Source organism: Mugil cephalus, chromosome 14 (genome assembly GCF_022458985.1).
Source record: "Mugil cephalus isolate CIBA_MC_2020 chromosome 14, CIBA_Mcephalus_1.1, whole genome shotgun sequence".
Lineage (NCBI taxonomy): Eukaryota > Metazoa > Chordata > Actinopteri > Mugiliformes > Mugilidae > Mugil > Mugil cephalus.
In genome coordinates, this window is record NC_061783.1 from 4316302 (window position 1) to 4333771 (window position 17470).

The 17470-nt window shown below is 43.5% G+C and overlaps 1 protein-coding gene across 3 annotated transcripts in view; it reads right to left on the reverse strand.

The window, feature by feature from the left end:
- Nucleotides 1–17470, reverse strand: part of trappc9 (trafficking protein particle complex subunit 9) — a 212985-nt gene that overhangs the window by 106348 nt on the left and 89167 nt on the right. The gene's annotated exons all lie outside the window — the stretch shown is intronic.

Genomic DNA, 17470 nt, shown 5'->3' on the forward strand with positions numbered 1-17470 from the left:
CAGCCTACATTTGTAGCCTACCCTACATATTATAATCACGGATGACAAGGGATCTTTTCTAAGCACAACACATTTATTCAAAACCAATGGGAAAAAAATGATTTTTCATGTTTGGCCGTGAATGTGTTAACAACTGGTTTATTTTAACAGTTGAGTGAATGCAGTTTTACACCTGAACCAACTCACCACACTAAACAAACTCAAGTGGGAGCTATAAAAAAATATTTTCGCCTTAATTGTCATACTGCTTTGAAATAAATGAAAAAAGAAATACAAAATAAAATAAAATAAATAAATAAATAAAAAGTTATAGCAGTGCATGGGCAATAGGATTAGACTACATCAGATCAAACTACTAGGCTGGGCCTACTGAAGTTGAGAATATACTGCACAATATTAATTGTCTTTAATATGACATACTTGTCTTTATGATGAGTGGCGCCGAATATTAAACTCTCTGAACACTGCAACTTGCTGATTACATACCAAGCACACTGGTTTTGCATTCACTTCTGTGAATAAATACTTCTTGGTCCATTTCTCCTGGAAAACTCTGCACTCCGTGTCCACTCTTCTTTTTTTTTGACAGTGCCATTTTGGGAAGGGTGTGTTGACCGATAACTTGTTTAGTAGTGGTGAATGGTGAAGCAAGATTGCCGGTTTATTTTTACTTGGACACATCACGTTGCGAATGTTTATTTCCTGTGACTAACTCGTGTCAGTGCCGCATGCTTGACGTGAGCGCTTTTACACATGTACTGCCCTCTAGCGGCCGGAGGGAGCATTTGGTTTGTATTTATTTTAAAAAATCACAACTTTTAATAGAAATTAGCTAGAGACTCGCTTCTTTTTTTGACATACTCAGAAATTTATGCCGGGCCGGATTAAATGACCCAACGGGCCGGGTCCGGCCCGCGGGCCGTATGTTTGACATGCCTGCAATAGGACCACAGCTTGAAGCCTCATTTCAAATGTAATTTTTCTAAGGATAGCACCAGGAGTGCCAAGAATGTGCCAAAGCATTGGTAAACAGTCATCTAATGCATGCAAGCTAACTGAGGTTAGGGTTAGGGTTGAAAAATATGTGGAAAATATGTGACTTTAACAGAAACCGTAAAAGTGCTGCAGGGGACATTGTGCTATTATAGATCAAAGGTTTGGTTTGGACAAACCATTTTACTGGAGGACATTTACTGGACCCTTGGTAAAATAACAGGACCATGTTTTGTAGGAGTTTCATCTGCTCTTGAAGCATCATGAGGCTCAACAGATGAGTCGCACACGTTTTTGTGTTTGCGACTGGTCTGACATTAGTGTTTACTGAGCCCGTAGTTATGATTTCACCCAGAAATGGTGCTATATAGACAGCGGGCTGAGTTAATCCCCAGTTTAGTCACGAAAACAGAAGGCAGCCGCCGGAACGGCAACAGGTTACGTCAGTGTCACCAGCTTCTGAAATCACAAAATTATACACGCTGTAGGAGATCAGTGCCGCGCTGATTTAGTTTGATAAGTGCTTAGATCTGGATTCGCGCATGTGTTGCGTTTACTTTCCGGGAGGTTTTTATTCCACGGTGATCAAAGGAATGCCGGTACTGAAAAAATAAAACCTGCAGTTTTTGACATCTCAGCACATCAACGTGTAAATTGGCTCGTCGGAGGCCACCTGTAAGTTTACGTCACCTGGCCCATGAGTAACAGTTCACACCGTGTCTGCGTCCGTAGCATTCACTCCGTGATACTTCACCCCACTTTTCAGATTAAAAACACTTTATCTCTTGTTACTGCTCGGTGTGCGACAGGAGATTAAAATCTAATTTGACTACCAGATAGGAGAAACTTCCCTGAAAGGATTCATTCCTAGTGACAGTTCTACAAGTGAGACCTTCGAACGTGTTTAACTGCGGGCCACAACCCCGGTAAGCCATCATTAAAAAAAAAAACAAATCCAACCCTACAGGAGTTTTGGTGCGCAGAACTAAAGTATTTCCTGAGGCGTCCCTGAGCCTTAGTTTGTCATTTTTTTCTTGCAGTTTTGATTTAAACTTCACTGTTCACTTATTTTTTCTCATTTTGTTCAGTTCGCTGTACTTATTAAAAAAATGCTAAATAAATAAATAACCACTAGTCAAATGCATTAGGCCTTCGGAAAACAGTCCAACTGATGAATAGTTGTTGTCCCAGAATAAAGACATGACTGATGTAGGCGCTGCAAGAACTCAAGGCAGAGGCATGCGTTTCAAAAGTAAGACTTGGCAACAGGACATTAAACATGAGACTAAATGGTTAATAATTATTATTATAAATACTGGCCTGTTTGACAATAGTAACTGATATTGATGATTTATCAGCCATAAGTTGTAAGAACATAGCAGGAAAGCAGAAGTCAGACTATAAGGCTAGGAGTCAATGAGCAGGTAACTGCACCAACAAACTGGAAAAGATGAAGCTGTTGGTGTATTAATAGTTTCCTCAGACATAAGATGATGAGGAAAACTCTGCACCAGGGGCGTCCAACTCATTTTAATTCAGGGTCCAGTCTGATCTCAAGCGGGCCAGACCAGTAACATACTAGCAAAAATATCTATAAATAAAAATACAGATTTTCCCAATGGCCTCGTTATGCCTTTACATTTCCTACATTTGCTTTTGGACACAAACAATTTTAACGCCAAGCATTTCGTGTACAAGACTTGACATTCACGAGTTCCACTTAAAGGCAACAACAATCCCGTTTCTTTTCTAATTTACGCGCCTATGATATCTTTTAAAATGACATCCCCAGCCGTCCAACGTCTTCTTATAGAACTAATAAAGCACATTCTGTTTAGGAACAGAACCTTCTAGTGTCTGGCAGAAAATGAAAAGAAAAAAGGGAAGAGATTGTTCAGTGTGTTGTGGAATTGCGATGGCCATAGACAGAAGGTGAAAGATGTGATTTTCCATGTTTAGTTTGTATCTCTTTTCTCTGACGTAATACCGTTTTTTTAAAAGCATTGCAACAGTTGGAATTATTAGAATAAAGGTTCAAACTCTGCCATATGACGTGATCCCTGCTTTAACAGGGGTGTAAAGGCTTCTCACATCCACAGAAAACATACAGAACACGCACCAGCTCTGCTCGGCAAACAGCACCAAGCCCACTGCTTGATTATGATTGATTATTCACCACGGTCCTTCAGCTTCCACATTGCAAAAATCATCAAGGGGTGAAGACGGTGACACCCTCAGGACACTTGGGACACACTCCACACAGTTCCATGAAAAAATCATAAGCCAATTAAAGCTTCTCGTCCCCTTTTTTTACCCAAAGAACTCCTTCAGGATAGTCCATTCCCACATTCCCATTAATCCCACCTCTCTGCATCTGCACCCAGCAACACCAGGTTACCAGGGAAACTGGTTAGCTACAGCACCACGGTCATCACAATCCTGTGGCATCTGAGCGTCATCATGACCTCTTCCCACTTCCGTTGTATCTGAATACTGGTGAGTACCGGCGTCCAACCCCTGCATACACTTGCACAGTGAGCGATATTTAATTGATTCATCGCGATGATGAATCAAACCGTTTTCTTTAGCCGACAATATGCAAATACGCAAAATGATTTGTGTCCCTAGACGTCCGTCCCCCAGCAGTCAATGTCACATGCTTCATTTACCATAAATAAACTTGTGTTCTTTAATAACTACTAATGCTTGATTGAATTTGTTGTCGGGAAATTAGGATAACCTAATAAACACTGACGCTGTGTATTTCCAGTGGCTCAAGAAGAAGTTAGTGATGGAGAGACTGGCTGCAGAGCCTCATGCCTCCTTCTCAAGCCATGTTTTTGTTCTGTTATTCTATTTCCATCTATCCGTTGTCTGTATAAAGGGGTGTCTTGAGCTATTTCATCTGTGCCTTTTCCATCTGATGATACCAGTCACATGACAGACACCGGGCCTTATCCGACACTTGATCTCTACACACAAAAGGATGGGTCGCGTAAAAAAAAATAAGTTTGCCCCATGATGCTTAACATCTGCTGATGTCTGGTGCTGATCTTAGTTTAGAAAGAGGGAAAAAAGGGGTTTTGCAGATGAGGAAATACGGTACGCTGTCAAAAATTTCTAGCTCAAAAGATCCACGTTCTTCTGTCTTGCCATGTCACGAGAACACAACAGAAAGCCACGCAAGACCGTGCAAGAGATGATCACGTGACGTACAGCCAAGGCTGCATGAAGCTCCTTTTTAGTACATTCACACTTTATTGTACCATACTGAGGATCACCAGTTATGATAAGGCAAACGCTCAAAAGAAAAGGGAGAAACATTCATGTTAAATAAATGAAATGCAATCAAGAAAAAATGCTTAGATTTAGCATCAGTGAGAAAAATAAAATAATTCTAGCAATCCAGCAACATACGTTGTCCTGTTTGGATCAGCATTTCTGGCTGTAGGAATATCAGGGTGCTTTCATGCTTTCATTCCCACGTTTCGTTCTGATCCAAGGAGTAATTCATTGTTACAGAGTTGCAGAAGTCGAGACAAAGCAATTGAGTTCTGACATCTCCTCAACACTACGCAGTTGCTAAGTCAGTTTGCTAAGTCAGGAAGTCCGTGAATAATCTAATGGAAAAGACAGCATGCTGTTCTATGGTTGATGTACCTGTGCCGTGTATATGAACATGATGAGTCTGACTGAGCATCGCAGCCACAAGTAGTAAACACTTAAATGTAAACGGTGTGCAGACGAGCTACTGCTTCCAGACACCTCTGAAGGAGAAGTTGCGCTCTGCTCCCTTCCCCATCCACATGTTTCATTTTGCAGAGTCGTTCTGGAATGCAGCGATGGTCATCTTAATGCATTTTTCTACTGCAAAACGCTTCTGATGGTTTGTTTTTTCTTTTCTTTGTATCAGTTGAAACTGTAACGCAAAGCTAAAGCTAATCATTTTATTGCCACTTACACTCACCGGCCACTTTACTAGGTACAGCTTTTGCCTTCAGAACTGCCTTAATTCTTCATTTTCATACTTTCAACAAGGTGTTGGAAACATTCCTCAGAGATTTTGGTCCATATTGACATGATACCATCACGCAGCTGTTGCAGATTTGTCGACTGCACATCTATGATGAGAATCTACTGTTCCACCACATCCCAAAGGTGAAATATTGGATTGAGGTCTGGTGACTGTGGAGGCCATTGGAGTACAGTGAACTCATTGTCATGTTCAAGAAACCAGTTTGAGATGATATGAGCTTTTGACTCGTCAGACCAGGAAACATTTTTCCAATCTTCTATTGTCCAGTGTTCTGTGCCAACTGTAGTCTCAGTTTCCTGTTCTTAGCTGCATCTTCTGCTGCTGTAGCCCATCTTCTTCAAGGTTGGACGTGTTGTGCGTTCAGAGATGGTATTCTGCATTCCTTGGTTGTAACCAGTGGTTACTTGAGTTACTGTTAGCTATTTGTGTCAACAAGCCCCTAATACAGTGTCCAGTGAGTCTATGTTAGCACATGCGAGGAATTTGTTTTTGGAGATTGGTACAACAAATGGGCAACGCTCGTTTTCACTGCCGACAAACAGCTCCGGGGGAGTCACTGCGAGCGGGCTGAGACCACCCTTTCTAACTAGTCTCAGCTCGCTTGATTTGCTGCAGAACAGAGCGTGATTACTGTGTTCACATAAGACCGAACGCCCTGGCAGAGAAGCGCTCCCCGTTTTGGCGAACTAGGTGTGAACGTTAGATAATAAATGGGGCACAGCTCAATGCTGCTACAGTAAAACACTACATTGCATTTAATAATAGTCCTTTTATACTGCATACAAAATCACCTGCAATAGGCTGAGACCTATAAATGGCATCATGAGATGTAGATGTAAAAATATTATGTGCAGGTTGTTTATGCAAGAGAACATCTACACTACTTTTATTGTTGCCAAGTAATCATATTTTGCTGTTGGGGGCTTAATCCACTAAATGCACTGATCTTTAGTTAATGTTAACGCTGTAGTAGTTAATAATTAAGCAGTCGCGCACGCACCGCAAACCCAGGTGTGTCTGCAGGGTAATTCGATTTTTTTTTCAGGGTGTTATCTAATTCACTTACGTACGGTTCAATCTGATTATAGGCTGTGAGTCATGGAGAGGAAGGAAAGAGGATGAACAGCAGCAGTGAATTTTGTCAGGGGAGAGTGGCATCTGTCAGAGATGGAGACTCGGTTCCGCGCACACACACACACAGTTTTCTCTGCTCATGTGTGATCAGAGGTAAACAGAGGACCCGCGGGTGCCTCAGACACGAAGCGGCTGCTCTTTTATGTAACCCCGTGGTCCAGCGCAGGTGTCACACCATTTACCAGCCCGAGCGGCTCCAGGGAGAAGCCTCCCATCGCCCCCTGGCCCCGCTGCTGTCCTAATGGTGTATCAAAAGCCAGTCAACCACAAACATGTGAAATCATCAGCTTTAAAGGTGGGACGGGCCGAGCTGAAAGCCAGGAGCTGCAAAACCTGGGGAAAAAAAATGATGAACTGCATGCAAGAGCAAACACACACACACACACACACACACACACGTATCACTATACTTAGATACACACAGATCTCCAATGACGACTCGTCACATGGAAGTCAGGTGCGGCGGCTGGTGAGGCGCGCCGGTACACAAACGCGCTTTAGAGTGCGACTGCGGCGCAGCCAAAGGTGACCTGATCGACACCGGTTCAGTCATCAAGCGCGGCAGCATATGGAGCCACGCTTGGCCTGGCTCACTGGATTTCACACATGGATTCAAGTCCAGTAGGCATGATGAAATGCTTGATTCTCTACTAATTTCACCCACTGGGCAACCGTACACAAGCAATTTCACACGCGCACTCTGACACACGCGCGCGCACACACACACACACACACAGAACATTCTGGGGGCAAGATTGGATTTTTCTCCCGGGCTCATTTACTTGATCAGTTCAGGTCTTGTTGTTCTTTGGACTAGAACCTGTGCAGAGAGAGAGCAATCAAGCTCTAATTACAGTGGGACTCTATTTTTAATTTACAACCTGTCAGGTATTCAAACGTTGACTACATCATCCGTCTACGCAGTCAGTTGGGCTGTCAGTTAAAAAGTGAATTTGCACATTTATAATTACCCCACACTAAGATGTAGATGTATGTAACACACCAGACTTCAGAAAGCAAATAGAATTTCATTTCACTACATTTCTCGCTCTGGCTTCTCCATGTGCTTGTTTGGACATTCTCCGCGTGCTCCAGCTTCCTCACACAGTCCCCGGCATGCAACTGCCTCTCTGTGTCAAACCTGCAATTGACTGGCGACCGTTACACAGCACCAACCTGCAATCTGGCACAATTTAAACCACCCCGCATTAGCAATGCAAATTCACCTAAGTAAGAAATGCCCTGAGCTGTAAAGAAAAGCAGTAGGTGCTGTGTCTTTTTAATCCCCGGTATTTACAGCAGCTGTGTGTGCACACGGGTTGTGAATTATGTATATAAAAAGAGTTTATCTGGACAGTTGTCAATCCACGCTGTCACACTGTAACTGTGTCCAAAACTCCTCTTTAACATTAAATTACAATGAGAGAATTTTGCGTGATACTTGCTCTGGGATGAGATCATCAGATCTGACTTGGTGTGTGATCACTGGAGTGTTTTGGGAAGTTAAACGTCTCTGCCACAAACAGTCAAATAATGTGTGGACACTAAACCTATGAACCTACTTTACTGAAACATGCCAGAGACACATCACTTTGATCATCGCTTAGATTTTACAGGATGCTTTCATTTCTTATCTTGACAAACATCTAAGAAGGAGGTGATAATATATAATATTTTAAAACTTTAAATCTCAGTAGTAAATTTCCTAAACAGGGAAATCCACGGAGCACACCATTTAACCAACTGCTGCTGCCCCGATTGCTAATAAAATTCTGCCTGGGAGCACAGACAGAGCTGTGCATTTTACATGAACGGTAATTAGGAAGACGAATACAAAGCTCAGACGTCCCTGGGGCTGGGGACCTGATGGACCACATCATTTGGCCATCAGTTAGAGACAGAGCCCTGGGGAGCCACGTCGGCGAGTTAGCGATGACGGCGCAGCGACAGGTCATCAGGGACGAGACGCACGGCGCTCACTTGTCCATCGTGTGCTTTATCTACGCGCGCATCTGGGATGCAGAGCTAAAAGCTACAAAAACAGAAAAAAAAAAAAGGGAAAAAAATCACGTTGTTGTTGCCAGCACTGAGGTACGTTGGAATAAAAATTTGCAATGAAGTGACACGCTGACTCGATGCCAGTGCCACAACTGCACGGCGAGCTTCCAGGTTCGCTGACTCTCAGAGGAAATCAACCCCGCTCTTTCCCAGTTTGCACAAACATTAACAATTCTCACATGAGCCAATGTAAACATTTAACTGATGAGTTATGTCTAGCAAGCAGCGCGCTCTTATAGGAATTACTAATCCACGCAATAATAAAAAGCTACATAACAGACTAACAGAGCGGAAGCCAATCCTGTCAATCAACCCCTGCAGTTTGTTTCCAGAGTTTCCACATTCTGAAACTTGACTGCAATTTAAAATGAAATCAGTGAATTCAGTGAAAAAATTAACGGGTTACAGTCTATTATTATGACTGTAATGACGACGCCTTTTTGAGAAAGAGGAACACGTTTACATGTGAGCTTAACGAACTACTACCCAGGGCATGAAAGGGGCCCCAGCAGGTCCCTGTTGAATCTCCATCAAACAGATGAAACAGATACAACAACTGCGCAGCCTCTTTTCATTTCGCGTCTCACGGACACAAAACAGGATTCGCACCCCGGTGACATCGCTCAGCCCCCAAACTCAATCCATCTTCCTAGTTCTCCTCACTCATGTTTCCGCCCGTCATCTATCACAAATGCACCGGGGACGTGTAGCCGTAGCCGGCAGACGCGTGCTGATAAACGGAGAAACGCGCGGGACCGAGGGGATCAGCTACGGTTTGCAGCTATAATTTCAATCAGGGACGAGCGTGTGTTCCAAACAGGTAAATTAAGCTCGCGCCGAATAAACGGCTTGTAGGAATCAAATGTTGGCCGACAGCCAGTGACTGCGGGAGCGCGAGGTGAGGTTTCGGTGTGCGCGCGCGTGTGTGTGTGCGTATCTCATGACGATTACGCCTTTTGATTAGTCTTAATTAGCTCACATTCCCCCATGTCTCCTCCGCACGGCCCCCCCTCCAGGCAAAGGCGGTCGGAGCTCGAAAACTTTCCAAGACCTGCCGCCAAAATCTAAAAATACGCAACGAGATTGGCAGATAGCTGCACGCCGCACCACCCTGAGAGGATGTGTGGGATATTTAGTCCGTTTGTTGTCCACCCTTTGGCGTCAGCGGGGAGAGTTATTGAAATAAGGTCATATCTTTTACAGAGGGAGACGCGCAACAAAATCCCACCTAAAGCTTTTCGAACGAGACGGCGAGCTGTGCTAAGGTTACCCTAGTGATGGTTTGAAACTTCGGGAAGGGTCTTACGGTATTTCCTTCACAAAGGTCTGGTCAGATGCCTGGCAGGTGGTAGAAAGTCAAGCCACGCCGCTGGAATCGTGAGGATCGCTAAGGATGCCGCGTTTTCCGTCTTTGTTGTTGTGAATTTTAGTTCGGCCTCCTAGGATTGACACTATCCACTGAGATACACCAGTCAGAAGCATGCAAGCAAGTCTGGACTGAAAGACTAATTATCAGTTGACTGAAATATTGCTATCCCCTCGTCTTGTTTTTTTCCGGAACTCTCTCCAGAGTCAAAGCCGAATTAAACGGCAGTTAAACCATATTGACTTGTTTACAGCCTAACGGAGCATAGGAATCAATCTCCAACCTAATAAACAATGCCCACAGTGCAGCATAGCCCATGTATGTTGTCTATAGGATGGGAGGATTGAACATTCAACTTCCTTTTCAGATAACGGTTCCCGGGGTCAATATTGGATTCAAAATCACGGCTACGTTCAAGTCTACTGAACGAAGCTGTGTGTGGTTCTGTCTATGTTGGGATCTAGCCCAATTTACCCATAATACAAAACACTGACATCCTAAAAACACTGAAGATAGACCACGACCTGGACGACTGAGGACCTTCACAGACACAAAACACAGCGGAAAGGAAGTTCCAGCTGAAAACATACAAAGCTTATTTCGATTCCACTAAGAGGCGGCTCTCTTCATGGGACGGAGCGTAAGATAAGGACGCATTAAAAGATATCCGCTCCCGTACGAGAACAATCTAATGAGCGCATTCCAGTCCCAACACTTTCTGACGGAGGCGAGATAATTGATGCAGCTTCTAGCGGAGAACGCTCACAAACTAAAGTCGCTCCATCTATAGTCTGAGCATCAGCGGCTCAGTCAATAAAGAACGTCCTCAATGCCCACCAAAGGGGCAGGAAATTGAACACGCATCTGGAAGTGAGCAAACCGCGAGCACAGAAAGAGGAGGAACCGTTTAAATCTTGAGCCAAGAAAAAGAAAATCATTTGGTTGTTCAGCTGGAGTTTCACACTTGGGCAGACAGCTGTGGCAGTTATAAATGTCTGTATCATGAGCTGGGATCTGTGAAGGGAGCTGAGCTGCCATCGGCAGGGCTGGGTTTCTAAAAATAGCAGACGCGCTGGCTTGCAGGCAGGCAGGCAGGCGACTCTGCCTCTGTCTCCACTAGATTTGATTAGCCCCGAAGAAGCTCTGCCCACCTCCAGCCCACCTCCAGCCCACCCCCAACAACCCCCCAACTACACTCACCCGGCACCGCGTGTGTGTGTTTATGCGTGTGCGTGTGTGTGCGCACAGCAACACGTCTTGTCTCGAGGCTCAGTCCTTTCTCTCTGCACACAACCGCAGGCGCACTCGTCATTGTTGCAGAAATGCTTACATCGGCTTTTCTGGAGTGTGATCCAATTTTCTTTCATTGCGGCATGTCTAAGATTAATATCTCGGCACACGTAGAGTGACGTTTGCTTAGAGATCATCTAAAAACAAATAAAACCTCATTCAATGAAACATCATTATATAACTATGAAACAGCAGAATCAAATGATGTATGCTGTAGAATCCTTCCTGAATACATTTCAATCACCACTATCACAAAAGCTGAAATCACCAGCTTTGAACTCATCAAATCAATATTTTTATATATTAAGGGATGGGACGATTGTGTTTTATGGTTAGTTTTACAATTATAACCAAGCTTGTCTTGTTGTGAAAGCAACAGCTGATTGAGAAGTTGCTGGTCTGTCTCACAGCAACATTGCTCTGGGTTTGAATGTTCCTGATCAGGTGTTTCAGTGTGAGGTTCCTGGTTTGGTTCTATCTGTCATCTGATGAGCTCCAGCTCCTCTGCAACCCTCGAGAAATAAGTGGGTAAGTACAACTGATGGATGGGTATAAGAATGTTCCTCTGTGTATACTGATTTACTCTTCATCCAGCCACTCCTCTTCTACTGCTCCACCTGCTTCTACACCATGCTTTCAGTCACCAACAGGACAAAATGAGCTCGTATCACACACCTCGTCTCCAGAATCATCTGCCTTCCCACACCCAACCTCACAGAGTATTTGCAGTCTCAATAGGACAGGACAGCAGCACACGCCCACTCAACCAACCGTGTCGTCATGTCCACCACACTTAATGTCCAGTGTCAGAAGTTGTTGTTGATTTGAGCACTTTCCCGTCTTGTCCAGTCTTCTATTACGATGAATATAAGTACAGCCAAGAGGAAACAAATCTCCCTTTTGGGGTGAAATGAAGTCTAAAAAGTCTAAATTGATTCAATTCCAGTGCACATGGTCCCAATTCGATTCAATATCCATTCATTTGGAGATATTTTTGGTTTCGGAACAATTTTACTTTTCACAAAATTCATGTCACAGGTCTCGGAGATTTGTGCCATGTCCACAGTGTTTTACCTCGTTTGGCACACACTTTTAAATCAGCTTTCAGGCCTGATGGTGCTCTGGAGGTCGCAGCTCCTGTCTCCGTCGCATGTAACGGGAAGATGCAGGAAATGGAATGTACTGTGCATGTGTTTTAAGGATTTTATGAATCTATGTCAGATCTTTTAAACCAAGATGAATTTGAAACAGAAAATCTTTTTTTTTTAACCCAGTATAAAGTATATCACGCAGGAACTAACTAAACAAATGCTATGTTGTAACAGGTCTGCAAGGAGTAAACATTAGAATGTTTGTGGTGTTAAAATGCTGTAAGGAGATGATGATAGAACCTCATTCTGGAGGATATAGCTCGTCTTTCTGTTGAAACGTGCAGCAGCTGGCAGTGTTGCTGTCCGGATGATGCGGTTCAACAGTAGCACAATAAAATATAAAAAAGGGGACTAAATGGAGGCCATGTTTCCATTTAGCTGTGAAGCAAATACAGTACAGGCGGTTGAAATGTTGCAAAGAATAGAATATTTTTTCTCTGTGAGCTAAAACAGCTGAGTTAAATGTTTACTATGTCAGAACTGATTGAGTCTGATACATTCTGATGCAGTTCATACTGAAATATGCTGGTGGAACGATCAGCTCAAGAGACGATGCCACGGAGGTCACATCATTTACAGACAACGACAAATTGTCAGAACGACAAACGCATACATAGATTAAAATGATATGCCGGGGGCGAAAATTATTCATTTTAACTTAGATTTGTATTAATATTAACGAGCCAGACACCTACTGTGAGCTGAAAAACCTGTGCACATCAGATCCACTCTGAGAGCCACTGTCTGAGACATTACTACAGAGTCCGCTGCAGTAATATCTTACAAATGACCCCCTGAAATGAGGCCGCTTCATTTCGTATTTGGCTGAGTTGAGAGGTGCATATAGAAAATTGTGCACTCTGAGACTCTCAAGGCTGGCAGGAGGAAGCCCAGTGCATGTGCATCTACATTCTAACAGCTATCGCTGTATTGTGGAAATATGCAGTTCGGATGCAGCTTCGCAGCACCCTAGACATTTGGCATTTTGAAGATAATTGCGGGACGTGTCTGAGGGGCCTGCCTATTTCGGTATCGCAGCTTCTCTTCAAACGCCCTGATAACACCCAGGGTCCAGTGAAGGCGGGTTCACACAGGAGGGCCGAGCGAAGAGGCAGGACTGCACGCCAGCCAGTGTTACACTGAGACACTAAAGTGGGATTACCGGTTTTTTCTCTCACTCAAGCCGACCCTCACATAAATCCCCTGCATACGGAGTTGGGTTGCAGTAAAACTCTCCATTTGTGATTCAAGCAGGCGCACAGACACTGTGGACAGTCACAGAAGAAGCAGATGAAACAAAGACGCTGTAGAACGGCATCCGACCGTAACTGGGGAGGTAGAGCGGTCGTCCCTTGTCTCTCCGTTGCGTCCGTGGGCAAGACACTCAAGCCACCTAGCTCCCAGCGTGTCCCCCACCGGTGTGTGACTGCAAGTGAGTGATGTTTGGTGGTGGTCGGAGAGGACTGGCAGCCACGTTCACGTAAGTCTGCCACAGGACAGCCGTGAATACTGAGGTAGTGTACCACCTTCAACACGGGGTTCACGACCCCTTGGGGTCTTTGGAGGTACTGCAGGCGGGGCTGCAAAGTCTTTGGTTGATTAGACATTTTTTATGTTTTTTTTTTTTTTAAATTGATGATATGAATCCAATATATTTTAGTAAAGGGATACTTTGATATGGAATGCAAAATGGTTATTATGTGTATTTATGAATAGCACTAAGCCGGATTTGACATAGAAGACATATAGTAGGTAGGGAATCCCTGCTTAATTTCTCCATCAGTTTGGGGTCCTTGACCTGAAAAATGTTGAGGACTCTGATCTAATGGAAAAGCGCTATACAAAAACAATGCATTATCATTATTATTATTATTATTATTATAACTGAGCTTCAGCAGGTGATCTGAAATGAGACGTAAGGCTGCAGTAATGATTGACTGACACTCATCAAAGAAACGCGCCCTAACTCTGCTGGGACATCAGTCATTGAAAATGCGTAAATAATCGGACAAACCAGCACATGTGAGCGTTCTGAACTCTTTCCCCTGCGGAGGATCCATACCGCCATGACACCAGGAACATATTTCAAGCCCACAGGCATTTGCAGTTTGGTGAGAGGGCTGAAAAAGTGGGTGCTGAGATAGAGGGATGGAAGGTCAGTGAGATAAATGCCTCGACTCCTCCTGTGGTGATTACAGAACAGCCATGACTGATTGAACTTGCTCAAAGTAGAACTAGCTCAAGTAGATATACCAAACTTTTTTCTTTTTTTTTTTTCTTTAAAAAAAAAGGGGTGTGCCTGTCCAATAATAAAAGCCAAATTTGATTTAGGTGAAAAAACAAATTCACACCTAATGGTCCCAACTAAGATTAAGATATGCAGGGAACACGTGCTGCACTGCCAACCAGTTTGGCTACAAGTTTTCAATTTCCTGTGCATCTGTCCATCCACACCCCCCCGGCCAAAACAGTTATTATCAGCCAATGCAAATTGTCTCTAATCCGGTCAAGCACACGCACGGACAAATTAAGGTCTCTATAACAGTGGCGGTATGCTTATTTAAAACGGACTAACGTATGCAGAGACATACTCCAGAAGGGAGTGATAAGAGGCCTAGACATTCCCATATATGTCCTAAAGCAACGGAACAGCACTTACTATTACAAACTGAATCAGCAGCTTATGACAAAAGTGTCCGGGCACTGTTGAATGGTCTATGAGAAACACTTCTTCCATCGCTGCTTTGGATGAACGTGTCTAGCTATGATGTCTACAACGCAGAAAGAGACAAACAAAGACACATGGAAGAAAGGCACTGCTGGCACCGATGTTCAAGTAGCTTTCCAGAAGCAACCATGTAACAAGACAAGAACATCAATATTGGACGATACCATAAAAACACAGATTGTGTTCATTAACGGCATATAGTGCGTCCGGTGCCAAAGTGTTTCTGATTTTCATCTTCTATCTGTGCGTGTCAGATACAGAGAGAAAGACTGTGTTTATGGAAAATACTGAACATAATTAAAAAGCAACATCTGAATAATCTTGGACTTCTTTTTCCAGAATACCACGAACTTTCAATGTCTTCAAATTATTTACAATTCCAATTCCGCAAACCGCGCTGTGATTATAGTAATCTGAAGCGCTGCTGGCGACACATTCAGTTTTAAAGGGTTAAACTTTTTCATTATCGGTGGGAACTGTTTCCTGTTTCGTACTTTACGTAGTGTATTTCTGACCTGAGGACCACAGAAGATTTTTCTCATTCAACCCTGCACACACCAACGATGGCAGTGCTACAATGCAAGGTGGTGTCCTATCATCAGAAGCAGCCTGAAGACATCAAGCATAACATTATGACCACCTTCCTAATGTTGTGCAGGCCACCCAGAATGTTGGGTTGAGGGGAGGGGACTCTGTGGATCAACCCACACATATTTTGTGAGGGTGCGATCCAGTGAATTTGAAGGCCAGGTCAACACCTCCTGCTGTTCTTCAGGTTTCTTGAGTTGTTCCTAAACCTTTCTTGTGTGTGTCGGTATCAGGCTGCATCCTGATGGTTAAGATGGTTAATGTTATTTGTTTATCCTGTCAGTGGTTTTAATGCTGTGGCTGATCACATAAATATATATTGATTGTTTAATGGATCATTCAAATTCAGACCTGCTACCACAGCATCTTCAGTTGTGACTCAGGTGGTAGAATACGTTGCCTGCTAATCACAGACTGGCAGTTCAATCCCTGGCTCCTCCACAAGAAAGTGGAATTTGCTTCCAGTAGCAGGAGAGCACCTTGCATGGCCATTAGTGTGGGAACTATTGAATGAGAAATATTACGAAGTGCTTAAACTACCCTTTAGGCAAAAAGTGTTAAATACTGTAAGTGCAGACCATTTTCCATTTGTGGATCTTTCAACTAATAGGACACAAAAGAAGCGCACCAGAGTCTGCTTTGACTCAAGCAGCGTCCGCGTAGCTGTTTAGCAGCTTTCACAGAATAAATGAAGCAAACTAAACAAAAATGCAACGCAGTTCGTCTGAACAAGGGGAATCCTTTCAGATATTTGACGGAGGTGAATTTCTAACAGTCACTCTCAACTTGGCCTCTTACTTTTATCATAACATAAGGTCTGGTCTAGTCTAATAACGTCTAAAACTTTATGTTGTGTTTGTTTGTGTCAAGTGAAAGCCGGGTATTGTGACTTTGAGTCAAACTGCTGAAAACAATACAGCCTGTAACAACGATGAGTCATTCAGCCGGAATCCCTGCATGAATTTACTACAGCACACAGGCAAACCGCTGGACAGCCTTTTGTTGAGCACACAGTGAAATGAATCAGCCTGGTGTCTAACAGCGCATCGACAAAATGAAAAGCGAAGTTCATGTTCTTCTATCCTGCTTTAAGGCAGACTTCTAGCAGGACAAGCGTCTTTATGTAATTGGCCGAGCTTTAACTAAGGTTCCAGCTCGTCATTCTGCTGTCGCTCAAACTCTGCCTCTAATAAGCCCTAACCACTTATTAAAATACCCAGCCGTCCCCTAATACGTCTGGTTCTTTTACACCCTCACAGAAAAGGTAGTGGATTTCAGACAGGTTACGCAATAAACGCAAAGAGAAATAAATGAATCACTCTGCCAGCAGTGTTGCTGTGTAGCATGAGGATCATTTTTAAAAAGAAGTGTGTGGATGTTACGTTTTTTTTCCTAACTTTGGGATCGCAGACTCTCTTCATACTGGAGATAATATCAGCATCATTAGCATATAACCTGATGAGGCCAAAATAGTTTTATTTGTTTTTTGTGTGTGTGTGTCAAACAAGTCCGAGTGAACGTTTGTTCCAAATTGGCTGAACTTCCGTCGAGGTGTTAACTGAGAAACCGCGTTCACAAGTGTGGAATGGACAGAAACTCTGATCTTGGCCATGAGGCGGGAGCTGTGATTGGTCTACTTGGTATTAGCCTGTTTTAGTATTTCTGTCTGCTTCTCCATCTCCGCAATTCTCAAACTGACTGCTTGAGATCAATAAAAATGGTACCGAAATGGAAATTGTGGACAGATTAACTGAGGAGGATCAGAGATACATTTGTACATATGTATGACTCGTCATCTGTGATCTGCCGTGAAAGCGAAGCAGGAAGTAGAAACTAAAATTAACCCGAATGGCAAAAAAAGACACGGCACCGACTCGGATTTGGGTGCTGTTTTTACAGAGCGAGCCAGACTGACGTGCGCACACGTTGTATAAATGGCTCACACCAACCGTCTAGGCCCGAAGAGGCATATTCTGATAATATCTAGGGATATAACGGAGTGGAAAGGTTATGGAAAAACCGGCGATCCTGTTCATCAGGCCTATTTGACCTGTAACTAGCATTGTACATTAATATGATTCAGATTCATTTCTGGAAGATGTCAATGCTTCTTTAAGTCGCGATCA